Source organism: Diachasmimorpha longicaudata, unplaced genomic scaffold (genome assembly GCF_034640455.1).
Source record: "Diachasmimorpha longicaudata isolate KC_UGA_2023 unplaced genomic scaffold, iyDiaLong2 ctg00000284.1, whole genome shotgun sequence".
In the NCBI taxonomy this organism is placed as follows: Eukaryota; Metazoa; Arthropoda; class Insecta; order Hymenoptera; family Braconidae; genus Diachasmimorpha; species Diachasmimorpha longicaudata.
In genome coordinates this window covers 5,001-12,500 of record NW_026974060.1, presented here as the reverse complement: position 1 = coordinate 12,500, position 7,500 = coordinate 5,001, and positions in this window count along the sequence as shown.

Here is a 7,500-nt window from a genome sequence, read left to right as displayed (position 1 = left end):
CGCGTTGCTTTCCGTCGTTATGTAACCGCGCCAGCTATTTTCTTTAGTTGTCCTAAGTAGCCTGGTATACGATCGCAGGACTACACGATACCTGCTCTGTTTAATCTTTCGCGCGTCAGGGTTAGTCTCCCTTCGGTAGCCGTTTCGGAGACGACTGACCAGTTTGCGTTTGCTGGTCAGCTCCTCGGTCCACCACGGATTCGCGCGACGGTAATGTCTGCGGCGCGGCATCGAATCTTGGCAGGCTTTGGTGAGTACGTCACCCAGTACTTCTGCCATTCTCTCAACATCCGCTGTAGAATCCAGCGGATGGTCCACGAGTTTCTCACGGGCCTCCTCATCGAGGGTCGCTTCGAACTTTTTCCAGTCGGCCCGACGAACGTTGAACCGCATGGTAGAGCCCTCGCCGACACCCGAGTTATTGACGCGCTGTGAGGAACTCCGGATCGCTAAACGAAAGAAAACCGACGTGTGGTCACCGGTGGACCACTCGTCCTCCAACCTCCATGCACGTATGAATTTATACATGCCAGGAGTGGCCAGTGTGACGTCGATGAACGACGTACCTGCGGCACTCCTGAAGGTGGGGCCCTGCCTAGCATCATTCGCGACGCGGAGACCGAAAGACTCGATGAGCTCACCCAGGAGGACACCACGGTCAGTGGTCCTGGGGCTCCAAAGGGAGTGTTGGGCGTTGGAATCGGCCGCCACCAGAACGCGGCGACCCCTGAGACAGCTGAGAACCTTTTCAAGCTGCCTCAGGTGGATTTCTATGTCGTCCGAGTATTGAAAATAACTGGAGACGACGAAGAAGGATCCACCGGGGACGCGGGCTTCAGCACAAACGCAATGTGCATTACTTAATTGGGACACGTAAGCAATCTCCACGATGGAGTTGCACGCAACGACGGCCGCCCACGGTCGCTCCGTTGAGCTCGCGGCAATACGCATTCCGACTCCTAGGCCGCGGATGGCCCAGGTGTTCGCCTCCCGAATGGCATACGGCTCTTGGAGCAACAATATGTCCAGACGCTCTTTACGAATTAACTGGAAGACCTCCCCGGTTACTGCAATTGAGCGGGACATGTTCAATTGCAGTATTCTAACGTCGCGTTGCGCGCCCGGTCCCTCGATCGCAGGGGTCCGGGGAGGATGACCTATTGGAACGGGGGGTACCGGTGAGCCTCCGGTCGCGACGCGATGACTATCGATCCTACTTAAACTAACGTGGCACTCGCGAACCCTACCTAATAATTGAGTGGACTCACCGGTCGAAGTTCTTGAAGATCCTGGCGTTGGCTGGCTCGGCTGCGCAGTCAACTCCTCTTCCTCTGCGACGTCCTCGTGAACAGCACGAAGGCTGGAACCTTTCCCTCGTCGGGAGGGCAGTACCCCGGCGCACGGCGGGCGACTACGAACCCTTGAGGGCACCACCCTCCTTGGGTCCCTCGATGTAGCCGCTGGAGATGATGTTCTGGCATGCTGGGAAGCGATGCGCAGACTTCGCCGCACGACGGACGCATTTTTGTGCCCCCCCGGAGATCCGATTGGGGGCAGTTTAGCCTCCGGACAAGATTTGCAAAAATGCCCTGCCATGGTTGAAGTAGACGATACGGTCGCCGGCCGTGCCGAAAGGCAAGAGCTGAAAAGCTGAAAAGTACAAGAAAAAGAATGAATAAGAGGATTAAGGATTAGAGGGGGCGGTTCCCCGCGGCACCGAGCTGGGTAGCTCGGGACGCTGAGCACCGTCCCTGGGAGGGGGCCTTCCGGTTCCCGCTGAGCTGGGGAGCTCGGATCGGGGCCCGGTGGAGGCGCTGAAGGAGTGCTCCGCCTCGACTCCCCTCGAAAGAGGAGCAGAGAGGGAGCAGACCCACAGAAAGGGGGAACCCACCCATCCCACCCGACGATCCACCCCGCGAACCGTCCCTTTCCCGAGGGATACCCACCCACTCCCCCTGACCCAACCCCCACGTGTGGCGTCGCGTTTTCGCCGGCCTCCACCGTTGCGGGAGGTTCCGACTACTAACGCGTGGCTGGAACAAGTTGCGAGAACCGCAATGTCCATGCCCTTCGCACTGCGAAGCAGCCAGTCCCCCCTCCCCCGCACCACCCCGCGAACCGTCCCTTTTCCGAGGGATACCCACCCACTCCCCCTGACCCAATCCCCACGTGTGGCGTCGCGTTTTCGCCGGCCTCCACCGTTGCGGGAGGTTCCGACTACTAACGCGTGGCTGGAACTACTTGCGAGAACCGCAGCGTCCATGCCCTTCGCACTGCGAAGCAGCCAGTCCCCCCGAACCCCCACCCACGCGTGGAATTACCCGTCCACCAACCGATTCCGCCCTCCACCACGTGGAACCACCCCTCCACCAGCCGATTTCGCCCTCCCTCGCGTCTCCCGAAGTCCGGCCCACCCCACCGTGACCCAATCCGCGACCCTCCCCATCCGAACCCCCAGTAGATAGGTCTCGCGCCCCTCCTCCCGCCGATTTCGCCCTCCACCACGCGGACCCACCCCTCCTCCACGTGGAACCACCCCTCCACCAGCCGATTTCGCCCTCCCTCGCGACCCAATTCGCGACCCCCCCCCACCGAAACCCCCCCTGGGCACAGGGTTTCACCCTGCACCCGCAACCCCCCCTTGGTATAATTATTGAGACCCCCCAAAAGGGGGATCCCAATCCCTACACCAAGTTCGACTCAGGGCCCGCGGGGTCGTCACACCCCGTGTGTAAGGGCGGTTTTACCCGCCATTACACCCCCTGCGGGAGTAGGTAGGGACACTCAATGCGGTATTTTGAAAACAACCTTGCCAGGTTATGGTTTTCGGAAACCTCGCATGGCCCATTAATCTGCTCCATTTACATAATAACAAACACTTAGGCCATTACCCACTGCCAAGGGGGGGGGTTGGAAAAATCCATACTGTCGGCCGGTTCAGATGGCCGAAGGACACTTTGCAACCATGACGGCGCCAGGTCACAAGTGACTGACGCAGGCATGGCTCCCGCGGGGAACCTCGGGGCGGTGGTCCTTGGTGTCAGCCTGACACCCAGAATGTGAAAAGTGGATAAGGGTTTTTGGGATTAAAAGATATAAAAGAAATAGAATAGAAGAAGAAGAAGAGGAAGAAAAGAGAAGAGAAGAAAGAGAAGAGGTGAATCTAATTCTCATTCATATCTCCAACCGGGACAGGGTTACCCGGAGAAGGTTACCGGGTTCCTGTCCCACGACTCTCGTCTCCGACAACGAGAGCTGGTTGGTCCCATTCATTCGTTCACTCATCGTCGCCGCGACTTCTTATTTCCGCGTACGCTTCCACGCATTTCAGCCACATACATTCCCTGCAAAAATCCGCGAACACGGCGAATGACTCCCTGGACGACACTAGCGCTTGTGCCGCCTGGGGCCATGGGCGATTCCCGATTATTCCCGCGATGCACTCCCGCTGTGGTGCATATATCGGACAGTCCATAATAAAATGCTGGACTGTGTCTTCAGCCTGGTCGCACTCGCAGTTGCGTGACTGGGCAAGGCCCCGGTCGTGAAGATAGGACCGGAATTGCCCATGCCCTGTCAGGACCTGCGAGACCCAGTGGTCGCACTCGACCCACTTAGCTTCCAGGCGCGCCGCAGTATCGGGGAAGAACGCGAAGGTGTTCCTCCCTGTTGAAGCCCGCTCGAACCTACTCCGCCAGAGATTTCGGATCTCTGTTTTTATTTCCTCAACGGCCTCGATCGGGCGGCCGTTGTTACCAACGCGCGGATTCGCGGGGTCTATGTCAACATCTCCTATTCTGACCGGAATGCCTTTCTTGGCTTGGTAGCGCGCTGCTCTTTCCCTCAATAATAGGTCCACAGGAAGCACCCCCGCCGCTGCGCAGAGTGCTTCGTGTGAAGCCGTCCTATACGCGCCAGTCACTGTCAGCAGCGCGCTCCTCTGCGCGGTACGGAGTTTCTTCATGTCGTACGGTGTGCACCGGTCCACCCACCCGTGGGCTGCATACGACGCGACAGCCTGAAAAACGCCCTGAAATACTAACTTAACCGATCGGTATCGGAGTCCCCAATGCTTGTGCATTAGGGCCGATAGCCGAGTGAAGAGGACCCTGGCTTTTTCCTGGATGTATCGTGTATGGGTCCGGACCCGCATGTTCCTATTAAAATGTACCCCGAGGTACCTGACGCTATCCTTAAACTGAACCTTCTCCCCGGAGAGCCTAATCTCGGGTGGGCGGATATCCAGCACCGGTTTCACGCGTCGGCGTGTCCTTCGCGCCCGATCCCACCTGTACCGCACCAGCGGCGCTCTCTTCTGCGAGTTGCATGACAGGACAATTGCCTCTGTCTTGCTCCTCGACAGTTCGAGCTTCGCTGACGCGCACCACGACGCGATGTGTTCGGCGACGGCTCGGCCTATCCTCTCTATTTCCTTACGCGAGTCGGCCGATACGACCGCGATAAGGTCGTCCGCGTAGGCGACTTCGATGTCACCAAAATTCTGCTCGATGCTCTTGAGGAGGGCATCGAACATGAGATTCCAGCAAGCGGGGCCGAGGACTGATCCTTGCGGACAGCCCCGGGTGGCCGGCTTGGAAACCTCTTGGTCGCTCCAGGCGATCTTGACAGTCCGATTGTCGAAGTAGCTCCGGAGCACTTCAAAGACATTCTTCGGGCAGTCTCGATCCGCCAAAGTCTGGAGGACTAGGGGCCACCACACGTTGTCAAAGGCTCCTGAGATATCGAATAGGAGTCCAATGACGTACCTCTTGTCGTTACCGCGCTCGACTAATTCACGCAACTCTACTATCGCGTCTTCCGTGGATCGTCCAGGCAGGAAGCCATATTGACGTCCTGATATTTTGTCCTCAGTAAGGACTTTCGCCGTAAGGATCCCGTGCAGGACCCTTTCGAAAAATTTCCCGACAACCGACAAGAGGCAAATGGGACGGTAGGATTTGGGGTCGGACACATCCTTGTGAACTCCTTTGAGGAGAGCACGAAGTGTGCCGACTTTCCAAACGGTGGGGAAAACGCCGTGCTTAAGGCAGGCGTTGAAGAGTCGCGTGAAGATGTGAGGCATCCTCATGACCGCGACTTTCAGGACCCTAACTTCAACTAAATCGCATCCTGGGGCTTTGTCATTCTTAAGGGTCTTGACGAGACCCTTAAGTTGGTCGTCCGTCAAGTCTCGTGCGTCCTCTGTCTGGACCGTTAAGTTCCTCACGCGTTCACGGATGTCAGTCTGTTCGGGTGTGTCTTCGTTGGGGTCATCGTCAGGTACGTGTGTGTCCAACAGTACCTCAGCAGTCTCACGCATTGTAAGTGTCGTGCCATTCGCGGTTCTAAGTGTGCTGAGTACCGTGCCTACACGTAATTTATCAGCCGCGTATTTATAATGGAAGCCCCAGGGATTCGCATTACTTTCGGTCGTTATGTAACCGCGCCAGCTATTTTCTTTAGTTGTCCTAAGTAGCCTGGTATACGACCGCAGGACTACACGATACCTATTCTGTTTAATTTTCCGCGCGTCAGGGTTAGTCTCCCTTCGGTAGCCGTTTCGGAGACGACTGACCAGTTTGCGTTTGCTGGTCAGCTCCTCGGTCCACCACGGATTCGCTCGACGATAATGTCTGCGGCGCGGCATCGAATCTTGGCAGGCTTTGGTGAGTACGTCACCCAGTACTTCTGCCATTCTCTCAACATCCGCTGTAGAATCCAGCGGATGGTCCACGAGTTTCTCACGGGCCTCCTCATCGAGGGTCGCCTCGAACTTTTCCCAGTCGGCCCGACGAACGTTGAACCGCATGGTAGAGCCCTCGCCGACTCCCGAGTTATTGACGCGCTTTGAGGAACTCCGGATCGCTAAACGAAAGAAAACCGACGTGTGGTCACCGGTGGACCACTCGTCCTCCAACCTCCATGCACGTATGAATTTATACATGCCAGGAGTGGCCAGTGTGACGTCGATGAACGACGTACCTGCGGCACTCCTGAAGGTTGGGCCCTGCCTAGCATCATTCGCGACGCGGAGACCGAAAGACTCGATGAGCTCACCCAGGAGGACACCACGGTCAGTGGTCCTGGGGCTCCAAAGGGAGTGTTGGGCGTTCGAATCGGCCGCCACCAGAACGCGGCGACCCCTGAGACAGCTGAGAACCTTTTCAAGCTGCCTCAGGTGGATTTCTATGTCGTCCGAGTATTGAAAATAACTGGAGACGACGAAGAAGGATCCACCGGGGACGCGGGCTTCAGCACAAACGCAATGTGCATTACTTAATTGGGACACGTAAGCAATCTCCACGATGGAGTTGCACGCAACGACGGCCGCCCACGGTCGTTCCGTTGAGCTCGCGGCAATACGCATTCCGACTCCTAGGCCGCGGATGGCCCAGGTGTTCGCCTCACGAATGGCATACGGCTCTTGGAGCAACAATATGTCCAGACGCTCTTTGCGAATTAACTGGAAGACCTCCCCGGTTACTGCAATTGAGCGGGACATGTTCAATTGCAGTATTCTAACGTCGCGTTGCGCGCCCGGTCCCTCGATCGCAGGGGTCCGGGGAGGATGACCTATTGGAACGGGGGGTACCGGTGAGCCTCCGGTCGCGACGCGATGACTATCGATCCTACTTAATCTAACTTGGCACTCGCGAACCCTACCTAATAATTGAGTGGACTCACCGGTCGAAGTTCTTGAAGATCCAGGCGTTGGCTGGCTCGGCTGCGCAGTCAACTCCTCTTCCGCTGCGACGTCCTCGTGAACAGCACGAAGGCTGGAACCTTTCCCTCGTCGGGAGGGCAGTACCCCGGCGCACGGCGGGCGACTACGAACCCTTGAGGGCACCACCCTCCTTGGGTCCCTCGATGTAGTCGCTGTAGCTGGTCCTCTGGCATGCTGGGAAGCGATGCGCAGACTTCGCCGCACGACGGACGCATCATTGTGCCCCCCCGGAGATCCGATTGGGGGCAGTTTAGCCTCCGGAATGAATTTGCAAAGATGCTCTGCCATGGTTGAAGTTTGTTGACGAGACGGTCGCCGGCCGTGCCAAAAGGCAGGAGCTGAAAAGCTGAAAAGTAAAAACAAAAGTGAAAATAAGAGGATTAAGGATTAGAGGGGGCGGTTCCCCGCGGCACCGAGCTGGGTAGCTCGGGACGCTGGGCGCCGTCCCTGGGAGGGGGCCTTCCGGTTCCCGCCGAGCTGGGGAGCTCGGATCGGGGCCCGGTGGAGGCGCTGAAGGAGTGCTCCGCCTCGACTCCCCTCGAAAGAGGAGCAGAGAGGGAGCAGACCCACAGAAAGGGGGGACCCACCCCGCGAACCGTCCCTTTCCCGAGGGATACCCACCCACTCCCCCTGACCCAACCCCCACGTGTGGCGTCGCGTTTTCACCGGCCTCCACCGTTGCGGGAGGTTCCGACTACTAACGCGTGGCTGGAACAAGTTGCGAGAACCGCAATGTCCATGCCCTTCGCACTGCGAAGCAGCCAGTCCCCCCTCCC